Below are 20,007 nucleotides of genomic sequence, written 5' to 3'. Positions count from 1 at the left end.
GGCGGAAAGGCTCAGGCGAAGAGTTGCCGAGGGCCGGGTCTGGGAGGGATGCTGGGAGCTTTGACTCACTCGCACACCATGTGTCCCTCCGCGCGCAGCACGGGGGACTTTTCGGTGGGGATTTTGGGCGCCGACCAGACGCGGCATTTTCGGAAAATAGCGCCCTGTGCAGCTGAAGCGCTTTGTGTTTAGCGGGGCCGCGTCAGCCCGGCAGGGTACGAGGCGCCTCGGGTCCCCGAACCACCTCCTGCTGCTCCCCCGTCGCCGCTCCCGAAGCTTTTCCAGGTCAGTGCGGGTCTGTGTAGGGCCCTGTTACCACCGGATGTGGAAGTTGATCTCTTCGCTGGTAAAAAATAATTCCACTTCCCCCGGAACCCAGATCATCCCCGCGATTTCCTGTTTATTGCATTAAGGCGCCGGGTTTCCGGGGCTCCTGGCCCCGCTTATTCCGCGGGGGTCGGCGGGGTGGGCCTGGGTCCCCGCTCCGCCCGCGCCGCCGCCGCGCTTTGTCCGCTGGCACCCCGCTTCTGGGAGGGGCGGGCAGACATGGTGGCGGCCGCCGCCCCCTCGTCGGCCCCGGCGCACCACGGCCTCCCCGCGGCTCTCCGCCGGGCCAGTCCCGAGCGGCGGGCCCGGAGCGGGATAGGGTCGGGCCAGGGCTGCGGGAACTGCGGCCGCCGAGTGGCAGGCGGTGGGCGCGCGAGGCAGGCTGGCGCGTTACGGCCTTGGCGCTGCCGCCCCGGGAGCCGCCGCTCTCTTTGTCTGGGCCTCCCGACCGCCCAGCCGGAGCGGGGAAGGGTCGGTGGGGGCGGCCGGCCTCCGGCGCGCTGTGCTGTTCGGGCCGCGGAGCCTGGAGGCGCTCGGGCCGCAGCGGGAGCAGCCGGCTTGGCCGGCCCGGACAGGGTTAACGGGAGCGCCCAGCTGGTCCCGTGCGGGTCCGCCGCGGCGACTGCCTCGGGCTCGGGGACTCGAGTTCCTGAGGGAGGAAGCCAGCTGCTCTGGATGCTGGGGACTTTTCTTGGCATTTGCCCGCCGGCATCTGCGGGTGCACGGCCTCCGGGACGAAGTTGAGAATCTTGCCAGGTCATTTCTGTCTCGGCACAATCAGTGTGTTTTCGTTGAAGCTCTCCTACCATGTTGAACCAGCGTGCCTAGCCTCGAGGGTGGATCGTGAAAACTGAAACCAAAGGAATGATACAGGCCTGCTTTGTGTGTGTTTTCCCACTTGAAGCCTGTTTTCAGTACACAGACTCTTGCTTTAAACCTGATTGGACTGTGGCGTGGAGACATCTGTTCAAAGGAGGGGCAGAGACCACAGTACTTCTGAAGGGGGCTTGGTAATGTGGAAATATCTTAAATGTTCTCTCTGGACACTGATTTGCTGTCTCGATTCAGGCAAGTTACTTTTGTGAAGTGCAGTTTTTATCTGGAAAATGGTTTGGGGTAATGAGTGCAGTAACTTGCCATCCCAGAGTTAAAGCACCATAGTTGATTATGCAGAAGTTAGTGGCCAGAAGTTCTTTTTGCAGATAGTGTTTTTTTCACACAGAGACCCACCCAGCTTGCTTTAAATTTCTTCTCACTGACATGTAACCATCGACCTTGACACTTCCACTTTCAGGCTCAGATTTTGAATTTAAGGAAACGAAAGATGGCTTTTTTTTTTTCTTTTTCTCTTGGAGTATTTATTTTCCCACAAAAACAAAATAAAAGTCTACTGCATGTTAACGCCAGTGATATTTTAGGCAAGAGTGACATTGTTTTGCATTTCTATGTCTTTTGAATGTCTAGTTTAACAGAAGATAGCTGGATTCGTGAACCTACTTCTGCGTTCAGTTTGTTGTGGTATCACATCATGTAACCGCTGGTAAACGCTACTGTATACTCATGCCTTTTTTCAAAAGCTGAAAAATGTGTCATTTCTATCCTGCTCTCATCATTCAGATCAAATCAGGATATTATTGTAAAAGACATTTAAAAAATATGGATAAGAGGGTTGTTTCTTGTGCTTTTTTCTTGAGCTCTAGCTGCTTTTCAATTTGGGATTTAGATACGTAAACATCATGAATAAAGATTGCATAATCTGCATATGATTTTAGACTCAGAATATTTGAAAAAAAATTTAAGTGATTAAACAACTTGTTTTAATGATGTACACAAGTAAAACACGAATCCCATGTTAAATTTGCTTGTGAAAACTTGTGTGTAGATGTAATTTCTGAAGTCGAACACTTCAAAGTACTATCGGAGTGCCAGCTTAAAAAGGAGTCCTGCAGTGAAACCTTTGGTGAAACTGCTTTTGCGTTGTAATGCATATGCAAATGTAGAGTTAACTCTGAGTTCATGAGTTATCTGTTTCTGAATCAGTCTGGGTGTTGTAGGTTGGAGGACAGTTGTAAATGTGTGAACACTCAAAGCCATACCTGCTTTGGTTTAATGTTTCTGAAGTGAAGCTTCTGGTTGTTTTGTGAACTTTAGTCTGATTCTGTTAGTCTGTAGTTCTCTCCTGTTCCATCAACAGGAAGCATCTGGCCTGTCTTCATGTAACTGCTAGAAAATGCCAGGTATATTTTTGATGTTTGCTATTCACGTGAAAATAAATATCAGATTGGATTTTGAGTCGTACTCCCTACCCTCAGCTCTAGATATATTTATGATGAGCTTATCGTCTATAGAGTGGACTTTTTTTTTGGCCCTTGAGTACCTTAAGTTAGAAATGGCAGGTAAAACAAATAAGTTGTGAGGGGTTCGGGAGTCATTGCGAGAAAGTTTTGACTCATGAATTAATTACGAGGGTGCCGTACCCCTTTGCAAGCAGGTTGAGTGTAGCTAGGCTCCATCTCTTCTCTCTGCAAATACTAATAAGCAAACTGAAACAAAGCCTTTAAGTTCAGGGCAACTTAGTTTTCCAGTGAGTCATTTCTTTGGTCCCTGAGCTTTCCAACTAGTAATCATGTTTCTGTAGCACTAATGTGTCTACCTCAGGACAGCTATAATTAGTATATTTAACTTTTTCTGAAGATGTTTGTGGCATCAGGCACTCTGGTGAGTTTGTTAGTGTTAGTATTAGGGCCTGTGTTCACAATGTTGACAACAGTGGTCTGCACAGAGAAGATACTTTGGTGCAGCCAACTGTCCTGTTCAGACATTGGTGGGCTAATGCAGTTTTATTTGGGCTAAGTATGTCCATAATGTTAAGAGGCTTGACCATGAAGTGATCCCCACTGAAAGTAAATCCACCTGTAAGGCCATTGGTCCATTTAGAAATAGAAACCTAAAATTCTTAGCCCTAGCTCTCTTAACCTTTTAATGGGGATGATTATAAAGGTTGGCTGTTAGGGCCCAAGGTGCTAATGCACAAATAGTGTGGAAAAGACTTAATCATTTTAACTGACTGTACGTTTAATATGAATGAACACTTAAAATTTTTTAAAAAGTAAATGCCATTTTGAAGAGCAAGGTGTCAGCCCCACTTTACTTTGTACTGGTTGTGTTATAGCTGGGATATCATTTCAAATAGCATACTATCCTATTGTAAGTGGGATCTTGGATCAGTTCTGAAACTTTGTATCAGAATCAGCTGGAGAGCTCATTAAAAAGACCTATGGAGGCCCAAGCTTAAGTTAGGATAGGAACTGGACCACTCTTGTTTTTCTCACATTCTTTAGATGGTAAACAATCAAGTTTTAAAACCACCCAACTATAGAGCATGGCCAGAGAATTTTGATTGTGGAGGGAAATGGAAGGGAGGAAAAGTTGAAAAACTGTGATCTTTGGCCCAAAAAAGAAGCTCATCTATTCTGTCACATAGAACAATCAGGTTTGGTTTGACCGGAAAGAACTAGGAGCAAGGGGTAGAAATTAGAAGAAGGCAGATTTCAACATTCCTCGAAGAAAAATTCCTCAAAACAACAGTATAATGGGTTGTTTCTGGTGGCAGGCTGTCCGCTTCCACTGATGGGCGTTCAAGTTAGGAATTCAAGAGAAGGGAAAATGGTGAGCCGAATCAGGATTTTGGCCAGGTTTCGTTAAGTTCCCTATGGACTGAGAGTTTACAAATATGTGTAGGTTTGCAGGTACGAAAGTGGAAGGGCAAAAGCTAATTGAAACAAGTTAGCTTAAGTGGATCATAGTTTTCATTTTCTTGGATAAGGAAAAATGAGTATTAAATGAGAGAACTATTTAATGAGGGTTTTTTAAACCCAGTTGTAGTTTGGCATATTCAAAGCCTGAAAAATGGGCATACCTTCTGATGTGGAAATTTTAAGTGAATTTGTTTTGCTATTTATTTTGGTGTAACAGAAATATACCAATAAATCGGTAGCTGTTTACAACCAGTTGCAGCACTGTTGATAATAAAAGCTGCATATTAACACATTTGATTCCTTCCCCACATTAATCATATATAGTAAATAATGCTCTCCCCATTTTTCATAAGAGAAAATCGAGGTATAGAGAAATTATTAGGTAGCTTGCCCAAGTTAGCAGAATTAGTAACTGGTAGAACACAGACTTGGTTACAAGCAGTCCTGTGCTGTGAAATTGTAAACAACTTAGATGTTTCACAGAATTATGATACATTCCTTCCGTGGGGGTACTGCCTAGCCATTTTTTTAATGCTTTGTTGTTGTTAGTCGCTAAGTTGTGTCCAACTCATTTGCAACCCGGTGGGCTATAGCCCGCCAGCCTGCTCTATCCTTGAGATTTCTCAGGCAAGAATACTGGAGTGGGTTGCCATTTCCTTCTCCAGAGGATCTTCCTGACCCAGGGGTCAAACTTGCTTCTCCTGCAATGGAAGGCAGAATCTTTACTGCTCAGCCATAAGAATGTAAAAAAATGAAATTATGTTTTGGTGTATGTTAAATAAAAAAAAGTAAATTTAAAAATATGATTTTATTTTGATTAAATAACAGGTGTGTTGACATCTGGAAGGAAATTGCCAAACTGTTAAGTGATTATTTCTGTGTGTAATTTTATAGAAGACTATTTTCTTTTTACTTACACAAATTTTCTAACTCATACAGTGAATTTGTATTATTATGTATCTCTTGGGATTAAAAGGATTAAGGTTATGTTTCAATAAAAATTAAAGATACTAGCATAAGCTGAATTTGAATTTTACACTGTGCAATTTATCCAAGTTGACTAAGGAACTGCACATAAATGAGTATTTGAAAGTGCATGAAGTGTTCTGTATTTGTTTGATTCCTTACCACTCTAATATATTAATTGAATAGAGAGAAACACCACTGATTCTTGCCTCCCTACCTAATCAGTTCTGTATTTTGTTTTTTTTTTTTCACCTTATGTGTAATATTTTAAATATTGTGTTCATCCCTAGTTAGTCACTCCCTAGCTCTGTGACTTTAGGCAACTTGCCTAATCTGCTTTACTTTCCTTCTTTGTGCAATTCAAATAATTGCAATACTTAACTCATGGTGCTTGGAAGGATTAAATGAGTCAGTTCAGTTCAGTCGCTTAGTTGTGTCCGACTCTTTGCGACCCCATGAACTGCAGCATGCCAGGCCTCCCTGTCCATCACTAACTCCTTGAGTCCACCCAAACCCATGTCCACTGAGTCGGTGATGCCATCCAACCATCTCATCCTCTGTCTTCCCCTTCTCCTCCTGCCCTCAATCTTTCCCAGCATCAGGGTCTTTTCAAATGAGTCAGCTCTTCACATCAGGTGACCAAAGTAGTGGAGTTTCAGCTTCAAAATCAGTCCTACCAATGAACACCCAGGAGTGATCTCCTTTTGGATGGACTGGTTGGATCTCCTTGCATTCCAAGGGACTCTCAAGAGTCTTCTCCAACACCACAGTTCAAAAGCATCAATTTTTCGGCGCTCAGCTTTCTTTATAGTCCAACTCTCACATTCCTATATGACCACTGGAAAAACCATAGCCTCGACTAGATGGTCCTTTGTTGACACAGTAATGTCTGCTTTTTAATACACTGTCTAGATTGGTCATAACTTTCCTTCTAAGGAACGTATAAATTGACGAGAAAGTGTATGACACATACTTAATAGCTCAGTGCTGTGCTTAGTCAGTCAGTCGTGTATGACTCTTTGCAACCCCATGAACTGTAGCCCACCAGGCTTCTCTATCCATGGAATTCTCCAGGCAAGAATACTGGAATGGGTTACCATGCCCTCCTCCAGATGATCTTCCCAACTCTGGTCTCCCACATTGCATGTAGATTCTTTACCATCTGAGCCACCATAGAAACCTAAGAATACTAGAGTGGGTAACCTATCCCTTTTCCAGGGGATCTTCCTGACCCAGGAATCGAACTGGGGTTTCCTGCATTGCAGGTGGATTCTTTACCAGCTGAGCTACCTGGGAAGCCCTGCTGCTGCTGCTGCTAAGTCGCTTCAGTCCTGTCCGACTCTGTGCGACCCCATAGACCACAGCCCACCCGGCTCCCCTGTCCCTGGGATTCTCCAGGCAAGTTCAATAAACCTTAGCAATTATTGTAGGATCATGGTCTACTAAAACCCTTGGGGGTCTAATGTGCTGTGTGCTTTTAGCTGCACCCGACACTTTGTGACCCCATGGACTGTAGCCTGCCAGGCATCTCTGTCCATGGGAATTTTCCAGGTAGGAATACTGGAGTGGGTTGCCATTCCCTCCTCCAGGAGATCGTTCCAACCCAGGGATTGAACCTAGGTCTTGCCATTGCAGGCGGATTCTTCACCATCTGAGCCACCCAGGAAGAATTTTTTGTATATAGCTAAGGTAGTGTTAATGTAACCTTTCAACGGTTAGTGCAGTAGCCTTCTTCAAACAAGTTACTATTTCTGCTGCAAAATGTATGAACCTTTACACCAAGTGGGGTAAGTAAAGACTATAAATAACTTCATGTCAGTTTAGGTAAGGTGTTACTGCCAAATAAGTTATTTTGGGTTTCACAGCTCTTTTTTGGCTTTTGGAATTGCAGTTAAGGAACCTGTGGAATTAACTTAATTTTGAGTCCTATTTTATTTTACTATTACAACATTTTAAATATTAAAGCATGTATAGGAGGTCCAAGATCAAGGTGCTGCATCAGTGGGCTCTGGTAAGGGCCCTCTTTCAGACTGCAGACTTCTCTGTTGTATCCTTTTATGGTGGAAGGTGCAAAGGGACCCTTCTCAGGTCTCTCTTTATAGGGACATTTATCTCACTCGTGATCTGACTGCACCTTCCAAAGACTCCTTCCTGATACCATCACTTTGGGCATTAGGAGTTCAACATAAAATTGAGGGCTGGGGAGACACACAAATTTTTAGATGTAGTCAACAGTATACTATATAAGTGAATGATCTAGAAAGATTTCTTACATCCTAACTGGCTTGTGTGAACTTTTGATCTTTGCAGTTATTCCACCTGGGCTCCTTTATCTGTTCTGTTCGTAGAGACCCTTTGTTTCTCTCCCTTAGTTTATTCCTGTAGGCATTATATATAGCCTGAACTTGACATCAGTCACTCCTTTCATATTTTACTGGACTCCTGTTGTCAAATCTTCCTACCTGTCTAGTTCCTGTTTTTCCTCAGAGATCGCAGTGTATTTGTGGGTGAAGGTAGGTAATTATGAAAACTTCTTGGCCACTATAAATTTATGCTGTACAAATCCAATGGACCCTTGCTACTTAACAGTCATTTTATTAATCTGATATTTTGCTGTTGTTTCGTATCTTCTTCTTCTCTCTCAAGAGATACCACTGACTTATATTTAATTGAAAAAGAGTATAGAATGCAAGCTTGCATGTTGTCACCATGGCAGATCTATCCAGTCACCTTATTCTGTAAACAGAATAGAAGAGGAATCTTGCTTTTCTAGGAATCTTGCTGCCATACTTAACTTTCCTTTGATCACTTTGTTAACTGCAGGGATTTCTCCTTACTTTCAAATATTGCAGTGTATACAGACTTCTGTGTTTTAGGAGGAAAAGAAACGACTATTAACTACTGTTCTTTTTAGCTATCTTCCTCATTTCTTTATTTCAAAAATTTTGAGACAGTTAAAATATTGCTGCCCTCAGCTCTTTGGCTACTTCTTCCCTAAATTATTGCCATTTGTAATGACATTACATGTGAATGTGACATATTCAGACTGTTGCTTCAAGGGACATCCTTCCCAGTGGTATTGGTTTCATCCTGGTTTTATTCAGTCAGTGTGTATGTGTTACTGTTGACTCCCACTTAGGCTTCGTAACCTCTCCTGTCCGTGCCTTTCATCTTAGCGTGCCATCTTGGTTTTCCTTTTCTAGTTGCTTCATTTGTGAATTTCCGTTGTTTCATGATCCTCTTACCACTGTCATTCCTCTCAGTACTTGGCTCTGTGCTCACTCCTTTTTGTCTCTTCTTCATGGATGTTTTATATGTTGATGACCCACAAGGGTACTCCCCAGGTTGGTATCTCCAGTTGGTTTACCAAGTATTTCCTTTGAGAGGCTCAAGGAATTTCATTCTCTTTTTGGTTTATTATTACCCAACTTCCACCTACTTTATTTTTCTTTGTTTTATCATCATCATGCTTAAATCTTGAAGTCATCTTTGATATGTTTCTCCTTTATTTCTTATATCCATCATTATTCCATCAATATCCAGCATTATTCTTTAGGTTAATTTTTCCTGGATCTCTATTTTTGGAATTCTGCATTGCCTATTATTTGCCCTTTCTAACTTTATTTATTTATTTAAAAATATTTACTTAGTTATTTGGCTGCACTGAGTCTTAGTTGTGGCATGTAGAATCTAGTGCCCTAATCGGGGATTGAACCCAGGCCCCCTGCACCAGGAGCTTGCAGTCAGCCGCTGGACCACCAGGGAAGTCCTGCCCTTTCTAACTTCCAATCCATCTTGCATATGGCTGCCAGAATAATTTTCCTAAAATTTTTTGAGCCTATTGCTGCTAAACCTAAGCAGCCTGAAGAGAGAACATGTACTGTTGACCTTTGCACTCTCCACTGTGCCAAGCAAAGTGAATTGAACTTGTGCTGAATAAATGTTTGAATGGATCATCGTTTGCTCAAAACATAGAACGACTCTCAATTGTCTACAGGATAAAGTCCAAACTCTACTTTCTGGCTTTCAAGTCTTTCTGTTTTACACCTTGCTTCTTTAGCCTTATTCTTGACTTTTTAACATCACCAAGATAGTATTTGCTCTGTAGGATGCCATGCTTAGGCTTGACTCCATGTATTCTTCCTTTTCCTTTTCCTGGCTGGCCAAAGCCTCTTCAGCCTAACAGTACTCTGTGCCAGGCACGATTTCAATCTCTGGTGTTTCAGTAATGAACAAAACAGAAGACAAAGTCTCTGTTTTCTTGGAGCTGACATTCAGTGTTGGGGAGAGAGGGCACAGTAAACAAATGTCAGGTGGTAATGAATGTAATGAAGAGTAAAACTGGGTGAATGGATGAATACAGACACGAGAATGCAATGTTAAAGAGAACGGGGAGTAAAGGACTAGTAAGTGCAGAAAGTGTATATAGTAATGCAATCATTTGGTAACTGTAGAAATATTGGAAGGATATCCATGAAACTAGTAAAGGTGAATAATTGTGTCTGGGGAGAAGACGGGGATAGCATAAATGTTTCTATTGAGACTTCAGTGTATACATTTCTATGTTTTGAATTTTTGAACTATTGAAAACAGAAGAGCAAAGAAGAAATAAAGTAGCTCCTATAGACTTGATGATTTGCTGTATGTAGAGACAAGAGGGAGAGGGAGTAATTGAGGATAGCTCACAGATTCTCCAATTTGGGAGGAAAAGAGGGTGATAGTGTTACCAGTGAAGCAAGAGGAAGACTAGGTTTTGGCATGTGCATGAGAAGTTCTGGTCAGGCCAGTTAATGAGTGCTTTTACTCGTCTGTAATTTTGTGTGTATATGTGTGTGGCTGCCTAGTCACTCAGCTGTGCTTCACTCTCTGTGACCCCATGGACCGTAGCCCACCAGACTCCTCTGTCAGGGTATTATTCCAGCAAGAATACTGGAGTGGGTTGTGATTTTCTCCTTCGGGATATCTTCCCGACCCAAGGATCGAACCCACATCTCCTGAGGCTCCTGCATTGGCAGGTGAATTCTTTACCATTGAGCTACCTGGGAAACCCTGTGTGTATGTGTGCGTTTGTATAATTTATGTTCTTTAGATATAGAACTCAAGGTTGTCTTAAACATGAATAGTAAATAGTCATCAATAAACATTTTTTATCCTTCAATTACAGACCTTTATATTATGTTTTTTTTTGAAAACAGCTTTGTAGTGATGTCATAATTTTACAGTCAAATAGGGACTTTGGTATGCACAGGTAGAATGTAGATAGAGCAATAGAGAATGTATATCTGATAGCTTATATGGGAAATAGGAAATTTATTGGCATAGTTCCAATTCAATTATATCTTTTGATGCCTGAAATTAAAAGCAATAAAAAGGGCTTTTTAATAAGAAAGTGATCTTTCAGTTCAGTTCAGTCCCTCAGTCATTTCCAACTCTTTGTGACTCCATGAACTGCAGCACGCCGGGCCTCCCTGTCCATCACCAACTCCCGGAGTTTGCGCAGACTCATGTCTGTTGAGTTGATGGTGCCATCCAACCATCTCATCCTCTGTCGTCCCCTTCTCCTCTTGCCTTCAATCTTTCCCAGCATCAGGGTCTTTTCCAATGAGTCAGCTCTTCACATCAGGTGGCCAAAGTATTGGAGTTTCAGCTTCAGCATCAGTCCTTCCAATGAACACTCAAGTCTGATCTCTTTTAGGATGGACTGGTTGGATCTCCTTGCAGTCCAAGGGTCTCTCAAGAGTCTTCTCCAACACCACAGTTCAAAAGCATCAATTCTTCTGTTCTCAGCTTTCTTTATAGTCCAAGTCTCATATCCATAAATGACTACTGGAAAAACCATAGCTTTGCTGGCAAAGTAATATCTCTGCTTTTTAATATGCTGTCTAGGTTGGTCATAACTTTCCTTCCAAGGAGTAAGTGTCTTTTAATTTCATGGCTGTGTCCACCATCTGCAGTGACTTTGGAGCCCCCCCAAAATAAAGTCAGCCACTGTTTCCCCACCTATTTACCATGAAGTGATGGGACCGGATACCATGATCTTTGTTTTCTGAATGTTGAGCTTTAAGCCAACTTTTTCACTCTCCTCTTTCACTTTCATCAAGAGGCTCTTTAATTCTTCTTCACTTTCTGCCATAAGAGTGGTATCATCTGCATGTCTGAGTTTATTTATATTTCTTTCAGCAATCTTGATTCCAGCTTCTGCTTCATCCAGCCCAGTGTTTCTCATGATGTGCTGCTGCTGCTGCTGCTGCTGCTAAGTCGCTTCAGTTGTGTCCGACTCTGTGCAACCCCAGAGATGGCAGCCCACCAGGCTTCCACGTCCCTGGGATTCTGCAGGCAAGAGCATTGGAGTGGGTTGCCCTTTCCTTCTCCAGTGCATGAAAGTGAAAAGTGAAAGTGAAGTCGCTCAGTCGTGTCCGACTCTTCGGGACCCCGTGGGCTGCAGCCCACCAGGCTCCTCCGTCCATGGGATTTTCCAGGCGAGAGTACTGGAGTGGGGTGCCATTGTGATGTACTGCATAGAAGTTACATAAGTTTCTCATGATGTACTCTGCATATAAGTTAAATAAGAAGTGGGAATACCAGACCGCCTGACCTGCCTTTTGAGAAATCTGTATGCAGGTCAGGAAGCAACAGTTAGAACTGGACATGGAACAACAGACTGGTTCCTAACAGGAAAAGGAGTATGTCAAGGATGTATATTGTCACCCTGCTTACTTAACTTATATGCAGAGTACATCATGAGAAACGCTGGGCTGGATAAAGCACAAGCTGGAATCAAGACGTGATCTTTAGGGTAGTTGAAATTGTAATATTTAAAATAATATTAAAACTGAGTTAGGGAAGTTTATAGTAAAGCATATAATTTTTTTTTTTTTAAATATGGTGCATTGAGGAGTAACTCAAGAGGTTTTAACCTAATGGAGGAAAGGAGTCATGAAATGCATGGGTGCTGCTTAGAACAAACTCTTGCTGTATAATTTTAGATTTAAACTTTCTTGGATGAGTTATAGTTCAGAATCTGATTTTGGAGGCCCTGATTTATCCATATGAATTTTACTTGATTTCTATTTGGCTACTGTCAAAAAAATAAAAGGGGAGCATAGATAAACCACATAACATGCCAGGACTTGCAAATGCATTAGTAGTTCTTTTCTGGGTTTATGTTAGCAAGGATTTGGGTGTGGAATGGCAATAAAAAAGAGCTGTTAAGTAATTCTTGCTTGAGATTTAAAATTTTAACCATTTTATATCTGACGAGAAGATGTTATACTGGCAGTAGTTTTCTTTTAAAAATACAATGTTATATAGGATCATGTAACGGAGTTTTTTTTTTTTTTTAACTGCCTGTGACGTGGGATCTGGCATGCAAGATCTTAATTCCCCAACCAGGGATTGAATCCTTGCCCCCTGCAGTAAGCATAGAGTCTTCCCACTAGACTTCCAGGGGAGTCCCCAGAGATGGTCTTGTTTGAGTGAGGGTGAAACTGTTTGGTCGCCTCCAACCTGTACTACTTACCCCTTCACTCCCTGTTTTTCTCAGTACTGCAGACCTTTGGAGCTTTGGGAAACCCAATTTGAGAAATGCTGAATTGGGCTTGGCTACAGTTTTGGCTTGGATTGACTCTTACCTCTTATATATCTTTGTGTCCAGTTGAGTGGACAGTGGTGGAAAGAATGGTGATAGCATAGTGTATAGAAATTAACCTGAAGAAGCATTTAATTAGTAGTTCTCAATCAGAGTGATTTTGCAAAAGCTAGAGAAATTTTTTGATGTGAAACAGAGTTGGGGGATTGCTACTGGTATCAGGGTGGAGAGTAGGGTTGCTGCTAAATATGGAGAAACCCTTGCCTAGTTAAATAACCACTTTGTATGTTGCACTATTCTAAAGTAGTTATGCATTCAAATGACAGTAAAAGAAAGTCTTGTCTCTACCCATAAGAAACTTAAAATCTAGCTAAAGAATCTCAGACTTTAACAGTCTGTGGCCAACCTCCTTAACATCTGACCTACCCTATCCCACTTTGACACCTTTATTTCAGTAAATAATCCTATTTTTCACCAAGTTGTTCAGGCTAAAAGCTTAGTTGTTATCTTTGACTCCTCTTTTTTTTCTTGTACATTGACCTCTGATAGATCAGTAAGTGGAGAAGGAAATGGCAACCCACTCCAGTATACTTGCCTGGAGAATTCCGTGGACAGAGGAGCCTGGTGGTCCATGGTCCATGGTCCATGGTGTCCCAAGAGTCAGACACGACTGAACGACTAACACAACGTCAGGAAGACGTGTAAACTTTACTTTGAAATATATCTTGGCATCTGGGTAGTGGTGGGGTAGATTATTTAAACCAGCCCTCTTTTTAGGAACAACTGAAGATGCTGCATATGACATGGAAAGCACTACCTTAAGAGCTTTGAAGAACTGGGGAGATAGTGGAATCTGGTAAGTCAGATTCTAGAAGAAAGCCTAAACCAAGGGAGGTTAGCAGAATACCTAGAGAACTGAAGCCACTTTTCCCCGAGTGTATTTGCTGATATCAAGAAATTTAGGATTTCCATTCATCAGCTTTGTGGGATGAGATGGACAGAAATCAAACACTCAGAGCTTAAGAGTCATATAAGAGATCTGTCCTTATTAGGCTTGAACCTGTGTGTCTACTTCTGAGAGGGAAGGATGGACCAGAGCAAATCCTTGAACCCCTTTCATCCATTGCCTACTTCCCAGTCAAATATCAAAGGACTTCACAGCAAGTTGTCTTGGTACTGAGCAGAACAGGAGAAAAAAAAACTACAAAATTGTGGCCCCAGCCTAGTGAGGTAAGGGCACCTTAATTTATAACTTAATTTGCATTGGTCCCTGACTGGTACTGTCCCTTTGGTGTTTTGCAGAACCAAATAGAAATGTTCCTTTGAGTAATGTTCCTTCATGTTAGGCCTCCCCAAAATAATTCTTGAAGGACACTGACAGGCACATAGTCAAAGATAACCAACCGTACACGCAAACATGAGCAAGAACCAGTGGAAACGAGAGACAGCAGAAAAAGCTTGTCATAGGCATCATATATTAGAATTAGAAAATACGGGTTAAACAACCATAATTACTATGTTCACAGAAATAACACATCTGAAGAGAGGAAGCAGAAAAAAATGTCATTGTAGATTTGAAAATAACAAATACAACTACTGGAAATAAATAGAGTAAATGAATTAAAAACTTAATGGTGCAGTTTGCAGCAGGTTAGACCCATCAGGGGGAGAAGGCAATGGCACCCCACTCCAGTCCTCTTGCCTGGAAAATCCCATGGACAGAGGAGCCTGGTAGGCTGCAGTTCATGGGGTCGCTAAGAGTCGGACATGACTGAGCGACTTCACTTTCACTTTTCACTCTTCACTTTCATGCATTGGAGAAGGAAATGGCAACCCACTCCAGTGTTCTTGCCTGCAGAATCCCAGGGACGGGGGAGCCTGGTGGGCTGCCGTCTCTGGGGTTGCACAGAGTCGGACACGACTGAAGCGACTTAGCAGCAGCAGCAGACCCATTAGGAAAATTTTTGAACTAGAATATAGATCAGACAGCATTATCCAAGATGTCGCTTCAAGGTAGAAAAGACAGAATGATGGAAAATACAGATGACAGGGTAGAGATATGGAGGATAGTGTGAGAAAGTCTTAATTGGAATTCCAGAAGAAGAGAAGAAAAATAGGTCATTTAGAGAGTTGATTACTGATGTTTTCCAGAAACAATGAAAGATACCAAACTAGGATTCAGGAATCCCAGTGAATCCATATTACAGTGAAAATAAATTCACACCTCAGTTCAGTTCAGTTCAGTTGCTCAGTCATGTCCAACTTTGCGACCCCATGGACTGCAGCATGCCAGGCTCTCCTGTCCATCACCAACTCCCGGGGCTTACTCAAAATTCATGTCCATCGAGTCAGTAATGCCATCTGACCATCTCATCCTCTGTTGGCCCCTTCCCCTCCCACCTTCAATCTTTGCCAGCATCAGGGTCCTTTCTAGTGAGTTTTTCGCATCAGGTGGCCAAAGTATTGGAGTTTCAGCTTCAGCATCAGTCCTTCCAATGAATATTCAGGACTGATGTTCTTTAGGGTAGACTGGTTGGATTTCCTTGCATTCCAAAGGACTCTCGAGTCTTTTCCAACACCACAGTTCAAGAGTGTGAATTCTTCGGCATTCAGCTTGCTTTATGGTCCAACTGTCACATCCATAGATGACTACTGGAAAAAGCATAGCTTTGACCAGATGGACCTTTGTTGACAAAGTAATGTCTTTGCATTTTAATATGCTGTCTAGGTTGATCATAGCTTTCCTTCCAAGGAGCAAGTGTCTTAATTTCATGGCTGCAGTCACCATCTGCAGTGGTTTTGGAGCCTCCCAAAATAGAGTCTCTCACTGTTTCCATTGTTTCCACATCTATTGGCCATTAAGTGATGGGACCAGATGCCATGATCTTACTTTTCTGAATGTTGAGCTTAAGCCAACTTTTTCACTCTCTTCTTTCACTTTCATCAAGAGGCTCTTTAGTTCTTCTTTGCTTTCTGCTGTAAGGGTGGTGTCATCTGCATATCTGAGATTATTGGTATTTCTCCCAGCAATCTTGATTCCAGCTTCTGCTTCATTCAGCCCAGCATTTCTTGTGATGTACTCTGCATATAAGTTTAACATCAGGGTGACAGTATACACCATTGATGTACTCCTTTCCCTGTTTGGAACCAGTCTGTTGTTCCATGTCCAGTTCTAACTTGCTTCTTGTCCTGCATACAGGTTTCTCAGGAGGCAGGTCAGGTGGTCTGGTATTCCCATCTCTTTCAGAATTTTCCACAGTTTATTGTGATCCACACAGTCAAAGGCTTTGGCATAGTCAGTAAAGCAGAAGTAGATGATTTTCTGGAACTCTCTTGCTTTTTCTATGATCCAAAGGATATTGACAATTTGATCTCTGATTCCGCTAACTTTTCTAAATCCACCTTGAACATTGCTGGAAGTTGAAGGCAGGTTGGAGAATTTTGAGCATTACTTTGCTAGCATGTGAGATGAGTGCAATTCTGTGGTAGTTGAACATTCTTTGGCATTGTCTTTCTTTGGAATTGGAATGAAAACTGACCTTTTCAGTCCTGTGGGCACAGCTGAGTTTTTTAAATTTGCTGGCATATTGAGTGCAGCACTTTCACAGCATCATCTTTCAGGATTTGAAATAGCCTAACTGGAATTCCATCACTTCCACTAGCTTTGTTTGTAGATACTTCCTAAGGCCCACTTGACCGCATTCCAGGATATCTGGCTCTAGGTGAGTGGTCACACCATCGTGGTTATCTGGGTCATGAAGATCTTTTTTGTACAATTATTCTGTGTATTCTTGCCACCTCTTCTTAATATCTTCTGTTAGGTTCATACCATTTCTGTCCTTCATTGTGTGCATCTTTGCATGAAATGTTCCTTTGGTATCTCTAATTTTCTTGAAGACATCTCTTCCCATTCTATTGTTTTCCTCTGTTTCTTTGCACTGATCACTGAGGAAGGCTTTCTTATCTCTCCTTGCTATTCTTTGGAACTCTGCATTTAGATGGGTATATCTTTCCTTATCTCCTTTGCCTTTACCTTCTCTTCTTTTCTCAGCTGTTTGTAAGACCTCCTCAGACAACCATTTTATCTTTTTGCATTTGTTTTTCTTGGGGATACCCTTGATCACTGCCTCCTGTACAGTGTCCGTGTACAGTGTCCAGGATCTGGACACTATCAGTGTCCATCCATAGTTCTTCAGGCACTCTATTAGAGCTAATCCCTTGAATCTATTTATCCCTTCCACTGTATAATCGTAAGGGATTTGATTTAGGTCATACCTGAATGATCTGTTGGTTTTCCGTACTTTTCTTCAATTTCAGTCTGAATTTGGCAATAAGGAGTTCATGATCTGAGCCACAGTCAGCTTCTGGTCTTGTTTTTGCTGACTGTATAGAGCTTTTCCATTTTTGGCTGCAAAGAATATAATCAGTCTGAGTTTGGTACTGACCATCTGGTGATGTCCATGTGTGGAGTCTTCTCTTGTGTTGTTGGAAGAGGGTGTTTGCTGACCAGTGTGTTCTCTTGACAAAACTGTTTGCCTTTGCACTGCTTCATTTTGTATTCCAAGACCCAATTTGCCTGTTAATCCAGGTATCTCTTGACTTCCTACTTTTGCATTCCAGTCCCCTGTAGAGAAAAGGACATCTTTTTTAGAGTGTTTGTTCTAGAAGGTCTTGTAGCTCTTCATTGTACTATTCAGCTTAAGCTTCTTGAGCATTACTGGTTGGGACATAGACTTGGATTACTGTGATGTTGAATGGTTTGCCTTGGAAATGAACAGAGATCGTTCTGTTGTTTTTGAGATTGCATCCAAGTACCGCATTTCAGACTCTCTTGTTGACTATGGCTACTCCATTTCTGCTAAGGGATTCTTGCTTGCAGTAGTAGATATAATGGTCATCTGAGTTAAATTCACCCATTCCAGTCCATTTTATTTTGCTGATTCCTAAAATGTCGATGTTCACTCTTGCCATCTCCTTTTGACCACTCCTAATTTACCTTGATTCAGGGACCCAAGATTCCAGATTCCTATGCAATACTGTTCTTTACAGCATCGGAGTTTACTTCCATCCCCAGTCACATCCACAACTGGGTGTTGTTTTTGCTTTGGCTCCATCTCTTCATTTCTGGAATTATTTCTCCACTTGTCTCCAATGGCATATTGGGCACCTACTGCACTCGGGATTTCATCTTTCAGTGTCCTATCTTTTTGTCTTTTCTTACTGTTCATGGGCTTCTCAAGGTAAGATTACTGAAGTGGTTTGCCATGCCCTTCTCCAGTGGACCACATTTCGTCAGAACTCTCCGCCATGACCTGTCCGTCTTGGGTGGACCTACACGGCATGGCTCCTAGTTTCATTGAGTTAGAAGAGGCTGTGGTCCATGTATCAGTTTGAGTAGTTTTCTGTGATTGTGGTTTTCTTTCTCTCTGCCCTCTGATGGATAAGGATAAGAGGCTTGTGGAAGCATTCTGATGGGAGGGACAGGCTGTGGGGGAATCTGGGTCTTGCTTTGATGGCCATGCTCAGTAAATCTTTAATCTAATTTTCTGTTGATGGGAGGGGCTGTGTTCCCTCCCTGTTTGTCCTGAGACCAAACTATGGTTGAGGTAATGGAGATAATGGCAGCCTCCTTCAAAAGATCCCATGCATGCACTCAGTGCCTCCGACCCATGCTGACCCATGCCTCTGCTGGAGACTCCTGGACACTCATGGGCAAGTCTGGGTCAGTCTCTTGTGGGGTCGCTGCTCCTTTCTCCTGGGTCCTGGTGTGCACAAGGTTTTGTTTGTGCCCTTCAAGAGTCTGTTTCGTCAGTCCTATGTAAGTTCTGGCATCTCTGTGGTGGGGTTAATAGTGACCTCTTCCAAGAGGGCTTACGCCATACCCAGGTCTGCTGCACCCAGAGCCCCTGCCCCTGTGGCAGGCCACTGCTGACCCATACCTCCACAGGAGATGCTCTGGCTCATTCTTTGGGGTCTCTGAGTGCTGGTGTGCACTAGGTTTGTTTGAGCCCTCCGAGTGTCTCTGGCGGGTATGGGGTTTGATTGTAAATGTGATTTTGCCCCTCCTGCTGTCCTCCTAGGGCTTCTCCTTTGCCCTTGGATATGGGATATCTGTTTTTGGTGGGATCCAACATTCTCCTTTTGATGGCTGTTCAGTAGAGAGTTGTAATTTTGGAGTTCTTGCAGAAGATGAGCGCGCGTCCTTCTGCACTGCCATCTTGAATTCACACATAATGAAACTGCAGAAAACCAATGACATTAAGAAAAGTTTTAAAAGTAGCTGCAGGAAAAGATAACCATTGAAGTAGCAAGAATTAGGCTAACAGATGACTTCTCAACAATATAAATCAAAAGATAGTGAAATAATATCTGCAATACGAAATAAAAAAGGAAAAAGCCTGTCAACCTAGAATTTTATGCCCAGTGAAAATATCTTTGAAGAATGATGGTGGAAATAAAGATATTTTAAACAAAAACAGATTGTTATCAATGTTGATTAAAGATAATTTAAACCAGCTTCATTCAGTAGAAGTTTTTGTGATGATAGAAATATTCTTTGTGCTGTTCAGTATTGTAGTTATAAGTTACATAGGACTGATGAACTCTTGAAATGTGGCTAGTGGGATTGAGGAACTACAGTTTTCATTAATTTAAATGGTTACATGCACCTTATTAGTGCAGTCCTAAAGCATATACGTCAGGTAGAATGAACCCCGGAGAAGGCAATGTCATCTCACTCCAGTACTCTTGGCTGGAAAATCCCAGGGACAGAGGAGCCTGGTAGGCTGCAGTCAATGGGGCCACTAGGAGTCGGACATGACTGAGCGACTTCACTTTCACTTTTCACTTTCATGCATTGGAGAAGGAAATGACAACCCACTCCAATGTTCTTGCCTGGAGAATCCCAGGGATGGGGGAGCCTGGTGGGCTGCCGTCTCTGGGGTCACACACAGTCGGACACGACTGAAGCGACTTAGCAGCAGCAGCAGCAGATGAATCCCCCAAGGTCAAAATAGAAGGTATGAAGGGCTGAAAAATAAAGTGATGTATATTTAGAAAATGAGAAGGAATAAGGACTGTATAGAACAGTACAAATTATCTAATGGATTTAAAAACAAGACAATAGCAGAACAGAAATGAATGGGATTCTAGATTCTGGGGTCCTTTGTCTAGAAGGAGGGTAAATAAAAAAAAAAAATATGTGGTAAACTTTAAATATATAAAAGGAAAGGAAAGAGTATGATGAACCCCACATATTCATTACCTAACTTCACCAGTGATCAACTCATGGCTAATCTGGTTCCACATACATCCCTCAATTAATTTATAACAAACTTCAAGTATCATATCATTTAATCTATAAATATA

General features: G+C 42.4%; 1 protein-coding gene across 2 annotated transcripts in view; it reads left to right on the top strand.

Moving 5' to 3' along the window:
* The first annotated feature begins 229 nt into the window (after positions 1-229).
* Positions 230-20,007, top strand: part of GABPB1 (GA binding protein transcription factor subunit beta 1) — a 69,043-nt gene continuing 49,265 nt past the window's right edge. For both annotated transcript variants that reach the window (XM_068964086.1, XM_068964085.1), the window contains exon 1: positions 230-285. The gene's annotated coding sequence lies outside the window, so the exon portion shown is untranslated. The remainder of the gene's footprint in view (positions 286-20,007) is intronic.

Source organism: Capricornis sumatraensis, chromosome 2 (assembly GCF_032405125.1).
Source record: "Capricornis sumatraensis isolate serow.1 chromosome 2, serow.2, whole genome shotgun sequence".
Lineage (NCBI taxonomy): Eukaryota > Metazoa > Chordata > Mammalia > Artiodactyla > Bovidae > Capricornis > Capricornis sumatraensis.
The sequence above is the reverse complement of the archived record's forward strand: the minus strand, read 5'-3'. Positions and strand labels throughout refer to the sequence as shown.